Below are 15,640 nucleotides of genomic sequence, written 5' to 3' on the forward strand. Positions count from 1 at the left end.
TGTATAATTGAAGACTGCATAAACGTCATAAAGCAGGTAACGTCATAAGCTGGATTTCAATTTTAGCTTTATCAAGAGAAAAAAAAAACTAATTTATTTTTATTTTATAGTCATGAGAATAACATGAAAATTTACTTTTGAAATTATTAAAAAAATCTGAAATTTTTCAGATTTCGACGCTCGGCCAAAAGTGTTTGTTTCCCAAAAGTAGAATATACGCTAATCATGCTAATAATACGCTAGTAATATTCTAATAATACGAAATAATATTCTAATAATATGCTAAAAGTGCAAAAAGCCCAGCGTAAGAAAAACTTACTCTTTCGCTGGGCTCTCAGTCTACCAATCTGTTGTCACAATCATTCTTACTGACCCCCCTTTTGTCATTTTAGCTTTATTACAAAGCATCATTTTTTCGCCCCATATAAAATTCAACAGCAAAATTACAAAATTTTAAAAGCAGCATAACACTATACGTATAGAATTCCCAGCGTTAAGTGTTGGCATATATATATCTTTATGTTTTTTCAGTTTCTCAGTTCTTTTCTCAGTTCATTATATCAATGTTCAGTTTTTCTACTAAGATGACTTTACAAAACTATTTTTATCGTTTTATTATTAACATCTTGCCTGTTTATTTTAATTAATAATTATCACGTTCTTGTCGTATATTCCGTATGAAGTTCGATTCAACAGCAAAATCACAAAATATTTAGAAACAGCTTATCCTCAAAATTTCCGATAGATAGTCTTGCGCGCCGGAGAGAAAACGCTTTTTTTTTTTTTTTTCCATACGCTGTTGCCACTTTTTGCTTTAGAATCGCTAAGTTTGTTAACAAAAATTCGTTATAGTTTTACAAAATATGAAATATGAAATTTCTAAATATAATTCAGGCTTTCAGGTGCCTATGTGTTTAGGTAGATGACTATGTTATTCAAAATTTGATGGCTCTATGAACCGTTGTTTTTTCACAATGCAAGAAACATGCATACATTCATGCACATTCTTCATTATTTAATTTCTTTTCTTAAAATTGTTGCCACCAAATATTAACATGCTGATAATATTTGGTGGCAACAATTTTAAGATTCATACAACGCATTTATGTGTTTCGACGCAAAATGCAATTTCGAAACTAAAAAATCTCATGTGTACAACACATGACTTCCTTGTACGGAATATTAAATTATACGCATTTTTATTGCATTTCATTTTCTTGCATTAGCTGAAATTTTTCGCGATTACAATACTCCCTTTACTTCGATTAGGGAAGTAAAAAGGAAGAAACAAATTATAGATAGACTGGATAGAGTAATTTGTTTTTATTTGGAGAAGGAGTGGACATCATATTTCTTTAGTTTATTTTAGGGAGGATTAAATTGCTTGGTCTGAGGCATTTTGTAAATTAAAGGAAATCTAGCATCATATCCTGAGTGTGATAGTATTTCTGAAAATTATTTTCTCAGACACTTTTAATAATTTTAAAAAGAGGAAGCTGAGCAAAACTAGCTAACATTTTAAGAGCAGTTCTTATGTATATAAATAAAAATCTTCTGAATTCAAGTTTTGACAGAAGTAAAGAATATTGCAATTTAGCTTCTGAGTAAGAAACAAGTTAAAAAAGCAAGGCAAAAAGATTTAATTTTTTTTTCTAGCAACTTGAGCAACAAACTTGCAAATGGCTGGAAGATTTGCTTGAAGTTTCAGATAGCTATATTACTGTATCGCTATTATGTAAAATTTATTGAACGTTTCAGTTTGTAATAAAATCCTCTCTGTAACGTTAGAATGCAGTATGGAGTATATTCGAAAAAAAAAAAATAGTAAGCTTTAAACAACTAAACGAAGAAATCGTAGCAATTTATATTTTGGAATTATTTAATTATTTCGCAACAGACTCGCACATTCATATGAAATAACAATATTCCCACTGTTATCATAATTTAATAAAAATGCCGATTACCATTTATTACATGTAAATTTTCTAAACTACGGTGACACATATTTTATAAGAAAACATTACGAAGTTTAAAAATCTCAAGCTAACAGAAATTTTAGCATTTAGCAGCTATACGAAATTTATGCTGTCCAACCATCTGGCCGCTTGCACAAACCATATAAAATATTTACATTATCATTTGATACTTTTTTTAATACTCCTATGATTTTGCAACAAAGTGCATATAGCAACATCTGCAGTACATTTTTATCTGATTATTATAGCACATCCTTAATATAACTGTATGCCTAACATGTACCATAACAGTGAAAATGCTCCGCTTAGTTTCAGCAGTCCCCACCATGCACTTTCTACCCATGTTCTGGTCCTTATTTCGATGCTCCTCGTTTAGTGTGGCCAATCCTCGGAGGACACAGTACTAAGCTCTTTATTTATATTTATTCATGTATTTATTTTTAATTCCATCGACGGGATCCAACAGGCTGAAAAGAACCTAACACAATGGGCCAGCTGTTCCGTCGATGGTGAAAAGAAAGAAAGCAACATCTGTAGCTGATTTGTTCTCTTATTATAGCTAAGTAGCGGTCCGACATCGACCATACTCTCCCCGATTCAAGATTCTGTGGTATTATGTGATACCTAAGAGGGAGAAACAACTTAAAAACTCTTTTTGAAGGTTACATTTATGAAGTGTTTAGGCAACAGACCGCTCAAACATGAATATCAACAAATCAAGTGTAGCTACAAGTTTATTATGAATTCGCCATCTCTGGCATTGGGTCATACAAAACTCCCGTGACAATTTAGAAAACAGTAAATGTTTAACAAAGATCTCTGTATTGTTTTTGTTGTTGGAAATAAGTAGTCACCATTATTAAAAGTTCGAATTTTTTTTTGTAAGCAATCATAAATGCCCGATTTCACTAAAAACAACATAAGTGTAATTTAAAATTTGCAAAGCAAAAACCGTGAGTTTGCTATAGACTTGGTCAAGAACTCAATTGATCTACATATCTAGCTATGAAATATTGCCATGAATATGGCACGAAGTGTGACGTGTCTGGGTTTTTAGAGGAATGGTGTTATAACACATCCGTTAAAAATTCATCAAGTACTTTCCAGTATGAGATCAGAGATGAAAGATAGGAAAGTCCAAAGAAATATCGAAGGAGTATTCATCTTAAAAGGAAGTAGAATTCTAAAATTCTACTCCAGCAATCATGTCTACAATACTAAGTGCAAGCAAGAGCACTTCCCGGTGTTTTTAATCTGTATGAGTTTGCTGAAGGAATTATTAGTTCTTACATTCACATTTAGGTTGATCCTCAGGTTATTAGGAGTCTTAGACTGTTCATTATGGAGCAGACACTGCGCACGTGCAGCGACATTTTCTTCGGGTGCTGGGATGTTATAATCCTGAGAATCATCATCACATGGATTTTTCAGTCTCCGTGATAGATATTTGTCTTCTTTCTTGATGTGAGTTTTGGGACCGAATTTACATTGCAAATCAAACCTGATTTTATCACGAATATCGCTCGGAGGGCAACGTGTCCGGCTTAATAACGGTGTTACAATCCATTAAGACACATCACATATATCTATCACGGCTGTAGATCACAGAAGAGAGATCAGTGTATCGAGAAAGAGGGGAACATAAGAGGATCAAGAAATGATTGAGACATCGCAAAAACGAAAGAAAGGGATGAAGAATGAGTGAAAGCAAAGCACATCATCATCCGTTTCCATCTTTATCTATCTTCTGCGGTTATCGGGTATGTTAACCGATGTTTTTCGGCTGTTGCAAATAAATGCAATAAGGGGCGCATAGCCTGAAATATTTCTGCACAGTTAGTCCCATGAACAATCAAGATCGAAACTAAAAAAGAGGTGTGACCGTTTGTCACATGATGTGCATGAACGCATTTGATTGGTTATGGAGTATCCTAGGTTTTGCCTAGAAATATACAAAATTACAAGCAGCCTTTTTTTTTTTTTTTTTTTTTCAAGTGGCGGGCACTTCCCTATAACGGGATTGGCCAATCCTAAGGCCAGAAGTGGTGGAATTTTTATTGTAGAGGCACCTAACAGGCGGCCACCGTAACCTCCTATGAAAGAGCAGACAGTTTTACATCCATGCCTTCTCCGGGATTCGAACTCGGAGAAGGCATGGATACTTTTCGGTATTTCGGGCCTTTCAGAAAATACCTTTCGGTATTTCAGTCAGGCTCCCCCAACCACCATACCGTCTGGGCGGCAATTACAAAAAAATATATAAAATACAATACAGTAAAAGTGAAAGAAAGGCTCAGTCCTTGAGAGTTCAAAATATACAAAATTCACAATATGAATAAGCACAGGGCCAGACTTGATAATGCCCTAAGCTATTTGAAATATGGCGTCCTTTATAAATCCAGACATTATACGTCATTACCCAATACGATTTTATGACACCTAGAGGGTTTTGGGGGGACCTCTAAGAAAGAGTGGGCTCTAAGCTATAGCTTGTGTAGCTTATACGTAAATCCTTCTCTGAATAAGTGGGATAATTTACACTGCGCAGTGCATATAATTTACACTGCGGGAGCAGTAAAGCGAATGAGAAGGTAGCACCATCTTTCGTCAAAAATAATAGCGAAAAATTGAAAAATAAATTAATAGATTTTTAAAAGCGTTAGAAAGGATTGGATTGGATTTAAAGTTATTTACTAAACAAGATAATTAGAGCCGGATACGCCGTCGGTTAGAGGACTAGACAAGTCACGCTTGTCCCACTTCGCGCGATTTTCACGGCAATATTTGAATAGATAGATAAATAGATAGATAGCTGCTTTAAGTCTTGCAGATTCCTTTGTTCCTTATGAAGAGGGACCTGACCTGGGTGCCCTCGAAATCGATTGAGTATCTATCTATAAATCTATTCCAAAACAAGATTGTTGCTTTGCTAGTTTTATGTTTGACTTTGGCATGCTTCTCTTCTGTTTTGATGAGCGTAATTACTAAGTTTCAGTCTTGCTATTTGCAGTAGTCATCAATATACTATATGTAAGAATTACTATTGCGCTTTTGTGTAGCTATTTTATTATGTTACCATTCGGTTGTACACTGTTTACATAATAGTCATTTGCCACTAATACAATATGAGGAAAATGAATTAAGTATATCATAGCCTTTCTTCTGATTACATTATCATATTAGGAAACAGTGCAAAATAAATATACCTTCCTTGATAACTTTATTTCACATCCTCTTATACACGCAGCTGAATGTCTAATGGTTAGTAATTTGACTTCTAACCATTAGACATTAATCATGGCGTTGAAAGAGATTAAGATCACCTTCCTTTCATTTTCGTTTCCGAAAGCTTCTTTCTGAATTCTCCTAATCTCATCTGCTACGAATTTTAATTAACTTCTTAATTCAATAGTATTCTTTTCTCTTTAGTGGAGATTTTCTTTAAAGTAATAGTTGGGCAGAATTAACGTCATCTCAGTTGACAGCTTTTGCATGAGATTGCCTTGAAGTTTATTAGTCTTCGAGATGGGGACTCTTTTCTAAAACGCTGCTTCAGTTTGAGTAATAAAATATCAGGTATATAATTTAATGTCTTATAAAGAAACGAAAAGGAGAAAAGCAAAGAACTCCGGTAATTTCCAAGGGAAAATGACTGAATTTACTGGCTATATATTATTAAGGCATAAGTTTAATTATAAAAGTTATACAAAGAAATACAATTTTTATACATAGAAGATAGAGAAATTTTTTCCCTTGAGTTTCTACTGTACTTCTGTTTAGGAAGAAAATTGGAAGATTTCATCTACTCAAAAAATTGTGGTATTACACAACACAGCTGAAGCGCCACCCACCTTCGACAGGGTCTACGCGCAGGGATGGCCTGACCTCCCACTGACGACCATGCATGTAGCCCCTTTACTGCAAGACTGGCAAGTAGACGACCAAGAAAGCCTTAGTGACCATAAATCCATAACCTTCTCCCTCTCACAGACGACATCCGTCACTAAGATAAAACGTTATAAACTCCCTGGCAAGAAATTACTCAGCTTCACTAAGAAAATTAAAATGCACTTTACGAATCTTGAAGCCACACTACAGCAAGCGGTCACCTTACCAGAACTTGAGGACTTCTCTCTAAAGCTACAAGATACTTTGCAAACTGTCTGAAATCAAAATCTCCCTTCTAGGAAACCTCAGAGGGTGCAGGAAATCAGCTGGTGGACATGAGCATTACGAACTCATCAGCGCAAGTGCAGAGCACTACGACGAAGACAAAAATATGAGAGAAGACTGTAGATTCCATCTGGAGGGATTCCATCTGGAGACTGGAGGGAACGTGCGAAATATAAAAAGATGATAATCCAGGCCAAAGTAACCTCATGGAGAGAATATTGTACACACACGAAAGAAATCTATGGACTGCACCATAAAATAGCGACTGGGAAGGTCTTCAAGCCATCTCAGCTACAAATCCCGCACTCACAATGCAGCAATGAAGACTACACGGCCGATACCTTAAATGCAGTTTTAAACACCGTATTCAGTCAAGATGATGCAGCTCAGGATACTGCACAACAAGCCATTCTCCGTGCAAAGATAAATACCTTGGACACAGAAGCAGACTTTACGCTCCAAGAACTTCAAAGAGTACTGGCAAGTCTGCCACGCAAGAAGGCTCCTGGCCCAGATGGGATGGACTATGCCACAGTAAAAGCCACGATAAAGACCCACCCAACTTTCTTTGTCAGTTACTTCAATAAACTTCTGTCACAGGGACTATTTCCCACGCCCTACAAAATAGGGCAGGTGATTCTCTTTCTGAAGAAAAATAGAAACCCGGCAGAAGCCTCCTCCTTTAGACCTATCTGCCTTCTATCGGCAATGGGGAAAGTTCTAGAGAAACTAGTCATGAACAGACTACGCCATCATTTGCACATCCACAAATACCTAAGCCTCAGCCAATACGGTTTTAAAACAGGCTCCTCCACAGTGCATGCCCTATATGACATCAAGGAGGCGATACTGGTAAATCGATATAACGGCTACCACACAGCAATGGTCAGCATAGACCTCAAGAATGCATTTGATACGCTGTGGTGGCCAGCCATCAGGCAGGCTCTACGTAAAACAAAATGCCCAAGCAATATTTATAACATTATCTGCAACTACCTGCAGGACAGGAAGCTCTTGGCTGTGCACAATGCAGATATCATAGAGAAAGTGCAAACCAGAGGATGCCCACAAGGATCGTGCGCCGGGCCACACCTATGGAACTTGACGTTCAATGAAGTTCTGACAGCGACGTGGCGGCGCACTCTAAGATCTTTGCATATGCAGAAGACGCGGCACTGATTGTAAGGGGAAACACATGGGACGAGTTACAGCGAAACTGCAACGAAGTGTGTGAAATTTTCCATGAACACTGTCAAAAACTGAAACTAACAATAGCTGAGCATAAGTCCAGAGTCTTACTAATTCCGAAAAAGGGAGGCTCACTAGTAAGACGCCCCACCATCAAAATTAATAACCAACGTCTGAAGATAGTAAATCAGCTAAAGTACCTAGGAGTTACGTTCGATCATAAAATGACATGGATCCCCCACATTCAGGATATGAAAATACGGACAACAGCAATTGCTAAGCAGATGAGACTCTTCTACGGATATAAATGGGGCCTTAACCCGCATATCCAAAATGTACTCTATACAACCGTAGTTGAGAAAATAGTAACATATGCCGCCGCAGTATGGGCACACCCAATGCAAGGCAGGAAAGTCAGGTATCTCAACACTATCCAAAGACCCTTTGCATTGGGAATCACCAGAGCATATCTCACCACTTCAACTGATGCCATTAATGTGCTTGCCGGCCTCCTTCCTCTGCACATTCGTGTCGAAGAAGAGGCAGCACGTCAACACGTCCTACAACTCAAAAGAGCAGTCACTTTCGAAGAAGAGACTTACTACCCTGAAGACTATGAAAGGAATATCTGCCCACTCAACATCCACCCAGCAGTGAAGGGCAAGGGAGTTCTTATCATTATTAATCCTATTACAACCCATCGTCCCGGAGAATTTATCATCTACACGGACGGGTCAAGAATAGTTGAAAAGGTAGGATGCGCATATGTAGCCATGACGCACGACACAGTAAACGAGCAATGGAAAGGTCAACTCAGACAGAATAACAGCGTCTTCCAGAGCGAAGCGGTGGCAATCGCAAAAGCAATCGCTACCTGCACACACATCAGCACAACCATGCTACCAAAACTGATAGTCTATCATCGCTGTATGCCATATGGAACCCGGACCACCCATCAGACATCATACAGGGCATACAAAAGGACCTCAGGGAAAACTTTCCTTATCGCACGAAACTGGAATGGATCAAAGCTCATGCCGGTCACCAAGGCAATGAGCTAGCTGATCAACTCGCCAAGGAGGCAACGACAGATCCATCCAGTACGCAAATAACCATTCCATGGCCCCACTCGTTTCTCAAAAAGACACTTCGTTTAAAGGCCACCGGTTTATGGCAAAGTGAATGGGACACCAGCGCCACCGGGAGGCGCACGCAATAGTTTATCAGCTACGTGGATCCCAGCAGAAACACTGCCAACACACAGCTGGTAAGATTTATATCCGGACACGTACCTTTCCCGGAATACTTCCACAAACGCGGCATCAGCCACACAAGCCAATGTGCGTGCGGAGAAAATGGCTCACCAGAGCATTATCTTACATCTTGCCCACTTACAGAGGGCTGCATATCAATCTACCACAGACGAACTGTCAAACCTTTTGTAAGTACATGATAAAACAGCGGCACCTAATTAAAAAGATAGTGCAACTGATGGACAAACTGTCTGACTTACACACAGACCTGTGCCATCCTTAGATTTTTCACTCTACCTGTATTATAACTGCACGTAATATATACACCAAGTGTATCAGCATTTACCATGAGTACGATGGTAATATAAATTAAATATAATAAAATGCAAGCTGCACCATGCAATGTACTGTAATACCATGCAATGTACTGTAATACGTAAAATAGGATAATGACCTTAATAAGTAATGAACATAATAAGCATTATGAATTTAATAAGTAAATGCATACGAAAGCAGTGTATAAGTGTCTTAATTATGAAAGTAACATAAATTCAGTGTAACGCAAAAGTAATAATAATGTGCACAGTATGTATTATAATATTAATGCACATAGAGAATTAGTAAAAAATGCGAATGGCATGTGCACTCCTTAAGCGTTTATGTTTTAGACGTGAAGATAAATAAAGAAGAAGTAAATGTATCATAAGGTAAATGCAATATAAATGTAAATAGCACCATTTAATGAACATAATAAGTAAATGCATACGATAGCTGTGTATATGTTAATATTATGAAAGTAACATAATTTCAATGTAACACAAATGTAATATAAATGCAAACAACACCAAGTAATGAAATTGTGAAGGTGGTGCACATAGAGCACCAGTAAACAATGTGCATAGCATGTACCTTCTTTAAGTGTTTATGTTCTAGATGTGAAGATAATGCAATGTAAATGTAACATAAGGTAAATGCAATATAAATGTAAATAGCACCATGTAATGAACTCAAGAAGTAAATGCAAACGAAAGCAGTGCATATGTTATAAATGTCTTAATTATGAAAGTAACATAATTTCAATGTAATGCAAATGCAATGTTAATGTAAACAACACCATGTAATAAATTTTTAAAACTGGTGCACTTAGATAATAAGTAAACAATGTTCATAGCTTGTGCCCTCGTTAAGTGTTAAAGTTTTAGATGTGGAATGCAAAGTAAATGTATCATAAGATAAATGCAATATAAATGTAAATAACACCACTTAATGAACTGAATAAGTAAATGCCTATGAAAACTGTGCATGTGTAATAATGTCTTAATTATGAAAGTAACATAATTTCAATGTAATGCAAATCTAATATTAATGTAAACAACACCATGTAATGATTCTGTAAAGGTGGTGCACATAGACAATCAGTTAACAATGTGCATAACATGTGCCCTCTATAAGTGGCGTTTTTTTTTTTTTTTTTTTTTTTTTTTTTTTTTAGACGTGAAGGTAATGCAATGTAAATGTATCATAAGGCAAATGCAATATAAATGTAAATATCACCATTTAATGAACTCATTAAGTAAATGCATACGAAAGCAGTGTATATGTTTTGTAAATGTCTGTTAAATGTCTATAAGTAAATGCATACGAAAGCAGTGTATATGATATAAATATTTTACATTTGCATACAATGTAACCAAATGTACTTAAATTTTCAATATAATCTGTCTTCACAAACTCTGTAAAATGTGCATCCAAATGTATAATTATGCCCTTGTTTGGCTCTGTATTGCAACTAATTATTCTGCCCAAACTCTAGATAAAGGTGGACGTGGTGCTGTACCAATTAACCAATTGGCAGAGGGATGGTGCCCACGTCCTCCGTCGCATGTCGCATGTACTTCTGTTTTGGTTGCGAACACGGAATAATGTTAATAACTTTCTGTTACAGAAAAAACAAATCTGATGTGGATACCATATGAATTTCTTGCACGGCCTATTAAATTATACTCATCCTTTGCTGAATTTCATTGAAACCTATTGCCTGGAAGTATTATAACTTAATTAACCGAAAATGACATCAGAAACTACAAATTTAGAAATAAAATATCCTGGTGAATTTTTGGCGTAATGGAGTTAAATTTCTTAAAATTTAATTTTTTCATAATGAGCATAAAACTATCGCAAATATAAGATCCGGAAGCCGATATTAAAAGTTCGAGGAGTACGACGAACACACACACACATAAATGCAGATTCTTCACTACTTAATTTTTTTAAAAATTACTCAAGGCGATAATATTTTGTTGCCACAATTTGAAAAGTGATGCAGCCGTTTATTGCGAACGACGCAAAATCCCGTTTGGCGACTAGTTGCCCATTTGTTATAAAGACGTTTTGGGCTACAGAAACTATTTTAATTTTACTTGTCGTAATTTGGTATTTATATGATGATAAATGGTACAATATTGGGAGCTGAAAAGTGTAAAAATTAATACCTTGAATTAGCTTTAATTTTCAGTTACATGTGCCTTATTTTGAGAAATATGTATATACTTTTTTGGCTAGCCGACGTTAAAGCGGCCATTTTAAAATGCGTCATATAAGTTCAGCCAGCTTAGTTAGGTTAAATCTGTGTAGTCTCCGGCTGCGGAAATTTAAACTGTAAATTCATTTGTATGTTAACTCAATCGAAAAGAATATAAATGGTAGGAAATTTTGACGCCTATTCAAGCAAAAATTACAGCATGCCTTTATATATTTATATATATCGAGTATGCCTTTATATATTTTTTATTTTATACTTAAGACTAAGTAAATGTATTGAAAGCATTGCTCAGGAATAAAGGAAAATGTTTTGTTTATAGCATGTCTTGCAAAAGAAGAATTAAAAGCTCGTCTGTTGTAAACGAAACTTATATTCTCGCGATTTTCTGCCTACGTTTGTAGTGTAACAGTAGCATACTCGGCGCATATTTGAGAGGTTCATCAGGTTCGAGTCCTGGCGAGGGCATTGCTCACTTTATAAGGTATTTCTTCCGCCTTTGTAGTGTAGTGGTGAGCTCGCTGGGCGCGTATTCCAGAGGTCCGTGGTTCGATTCCCGGCCAGGGCGTTGTTAATTTTTCATCACTCCTGCTTTAAAAATAACCTAATGTCTCTACAGCGTTTCACGTATTTCTGTTCTAAATAACTAAATGACTTTACAGTGCCGCCCGAACTGAAAGGTGGTGGATTACGATTCTTCATCATCAAGATTTGGCGAGCGAGTCACCTAATCCCCAATCTTCCTTTAAAAGGAGGAGTATGTAAGGTATTTTTTCCTCCTTTCTGCATTTCTTTCGTAGTGTAACGGTAGCACACTCGGCGAGTAATCGAGAAGTCCAGGCTCGAGTTCCGGTGAGGGCATTGCTCACTTTCACGTCTCACGCTTTAAAATAACCTAATTAATTTACATATTATTAATGAAATTATTCAGCTGTCTAGTCTAGACAGAGTTTTTAAATAGTTTTCAACTTGATAGGCCGATATCCTAAATTAAGTAGTAAAACCTAATTACCTATAATTACCGCTTACGCATGAAAATATACAGTAATTATAGTCCCGCCTGCTTCTTTGAATCTGGTTTGGTTTTTCCCCACTTTGTTTCATTTTTCTTTAAAATAACATTCCGAGTTCATATTACTTTGCAATTACAACATTTAACTAGATGACTATGACTCTACCATTACAGACAGCACTTGTTTTTAAATTCTTTAAAACGAGTGCCTTTGTTTTAAATTCAATAATTTTGTTATTTTTGCAAGATATGATAATAATATCTTTTAGAGAAATTTCCAGCCATTTTCAAATCAGTCCTTAGGGAATTTTTTTAAAAATAAGTCCTTAGTAATTTTAGAAATAAGTCCTTAGGGACAATTACTTGCTTTTAACAAAAATCTATTTCATAACCGCATTGTTTCGTAATTTTTATTTCAATACAGTCTCAGTCGGTATCATTTGGAAAGTCTTACGTTTTACGACAAACAACGTTACATAAAAAAAAATAACAAAAAATGGGCTTGAAATATTAAGGTTGGCAAAGTGAAAGTATCGGAAAACAATCAGAAAAAAATATGCTCCCAGCAACTTAGCGGTTTTTAAGTGCTTCTTGAGACTTCCAGAACCATTAGGGACTTACTAACTCTCTAAAAGCCTGCCTCCGGCAAAGTTTATCTAAGCGTATTAAGCATAGCTACCGACGCTTAGAACTTTTAAAGTGTGATTCTTAGAGCTTCTGCTTCGTCATTACTATATTACAGGTACTTTGAAGAAATGGGAGATCCAATTTCCGTATACAACTTCTGGAGATTATGTGGGATTTATCTTCTATTATACGAAATTCCTACAAGCATAAATTTTTAAATCGAGTTACAAATAAAAAATATTCATAATTTTTCTATATAAGCTGTTGGAACTTAGAGTACAACTAAAAAGATTGCATACGAAAATGGCGACTTTGGAAACTGAATATTTGTCATGCATATGGCTACCTGAATAATTATTTTGCGTATAGTTACCAGTTTGACTTATTCTGAAACTCTGGAGATTTTTGCTGAGGTGGTAAGTGCTAAATGTTAAAAAATTCTTTAGACAATAAATAATCTTTCTTGGTCGCATAAACACTAAGGATAATAAATTTAAAACGGAAATATATTAAACATTTCTTGAAAGCAAAATTCTAAAAATTTTTTTGAAACAGAGTACCATAAAAATAAGATTATTGAAATAATGTGTTATGTATTCAGGCTTTTAGTTCTTTACTAAAAATCCGAATAGAAAAAAAAAATAGGTTTCTGATTAGATAATACTTTTTTCTAGACTTTAAGGAATATTAAACAAGGTTAAGATGTAACAAGATATGCTTCGTAAAATTTCAGGCGTTGCTTTTGAGTTAGTTATTAGAGCACTTTTGGACGTATAAACTGAAACCTGCCGGTTATGAACAAACTCTGCTGAGCTAAACCTTAAAAATGCTTTTTTCATCAGACTTGGGCATTCAATTCATAACGAACCCTTACACACGCAACAATACTAATCATTATCTTGATGTTAAAATAGCTTCCTATATTACTAAAATGTAAATGTCACTGAATACATTCGCATTCAGTGACATTTACTTTCTTTGAGATGGAAAAAAAAGCGAAAGTATATTTGGTAAAGTTGTACTGTATGACAACAGGTTTGAAGAAATTGTATTTTAAGTGAAAAATTGCAGATAAATATCAGCCAGACACTTTACAAACGAATTACACTTTTTAACATACATTTTTAGAATTTCTTAATTTTATTTTTAATTCAAATGATCATTCCCTTTTTACTCAGTTAAAACATAACAAAAAGCTCGTTAAATATACCGAGTATTAGAAGGCGATTGTTTATTTTTGTTCAAGACGAATTTACAACTATTTTCCTCTGTTCAGAAACTAATTCATATTTAGTGGTTATAACGTGTTTTATAATTTTTTTTTTACCTTTGCAAAACGTTTGCAAGAAGCCATATACAAAAAAAAAAAAAAAAAAAAAAAAAAAAAAAAAAAAAACCACTAATATTTCAGATTGTTACATTTAAAGAAATTACATTAAATTTTATAACGTCTATTATAACATTTCATAATCTCTTTGCTTTCAAAATGTCTCGCGTAAATATTAGGAAGAATAATGCTTCCTACTGTTTGTCTTGAAGCGTTAAATCAAGCATATATTTTACGATAAAATAAGAGTTAGTTTTCCTTGATTTTCGGTTCTCCAAACGGAATTATTCAGCATTTTTGAAACAGTGAGATGTTTTACATTTTCCTGCAAGGAAAGGACGTAATTATCTGAAAACTGTCAGTTTTATGTCCTCAGAGAACAGAAGTTCAGCTATATTTACTTAATTGCGCTCCCGAAAAAGACTGTTAAACAATATTGTCTTGCTAAAATGCATTTAAAGTCATATTGTTTTATTAAAATTAAAGTGGCGGAGTCTCTATGAATGAAATTAATCTGGAGAATACTCTTTTCAGTACCTAATTCTTGATCATTTTCAGGGAAGATTATTTAGGTTCTCAGAAGGTTTTTCTGAAACCGACTAAATTTAAAGCATACCACCTACTTATTCTTAACAATGAAATTAAAATAATTAAAAGGTTTAAACTGAAATTTGAAGAGAGATATAACCCTGTTAAACATATTTTTCAAAGTTATATTTTTTATTTTTATTTATATCTAAGTAATATTATTTATGCGGCATAATTGTTTGTCTCAAAAATTCTCGAAGATTTGTTTTAGAATTGAAAGAAACAAAATTTGACGAATTTTACTTCTTAATATTCAGTTAACTTAAACAGAATCCATAGTGTTACCTTTTGTTCAATATTCCTGATAATTTTCTAACAATAACAGATGTCTGGAGAAAGTATTGTCTCTTTTCTTCTATAAAATATATAGTACGTTCATCGGGTAATTTTCAGAATGTTATTGTAGCTGCAGCCTAGTTGGAAAGAGAGGCAAGAGTAGGAGAGAGTCATAATTCTAGAATCTAGAATATCCTGAACCATTCTTTCTATTTGACGCTAAAGCTGGAGTACGGCAATTTTTAATAACAGTTATTTTTTACCTTCTTCTTTTGTTTTGTTTTGTTTTGTTTATGGTTTCAAAAATATATAACAAGACATTTCTTGTCAAAGTTTACACAAACGTATTTAAAAATTGGGTACTTTTCTATTAACGGAGCGCCATCTAATGCCGAACATAAACTTTGATGCACAATTTACCTAGATGGTGGCAATCCTAAGAAACTTAAAGCTTCAATAAAAAAAATCATGAGCTTGTAGTAACAGGTATCTATAACATGTTCAATGCCTAGTACTCTATGTCGAATTAGTACAATTTTCTGCTTTTGTTTAACAAAAATAATCTTTATGTGCATCTATACCATGGGAAGAAATTGTGTAGTGTACAGTGCCGAATTTGTTCCGCTGTTATTCCCCTCATAGACAACCATCTAATTTTCTCTTAACGAAACATCAGAGAAT

This window comes from Stegodyphus dumicola, chromosome 3, assembly GCF_044657685.1.
Source record: "Stegodyphus dumicola isolate Sdum_Otavi_A_Nest chromosome 3, ASM4465768v1".
NCBI classification, from domain to species: Eukaryota; Metazoa; Arthropoda; class Arachnida; order Araneae; family Eresidae; genus Stegodyphus; species Stegodyphus dumicola.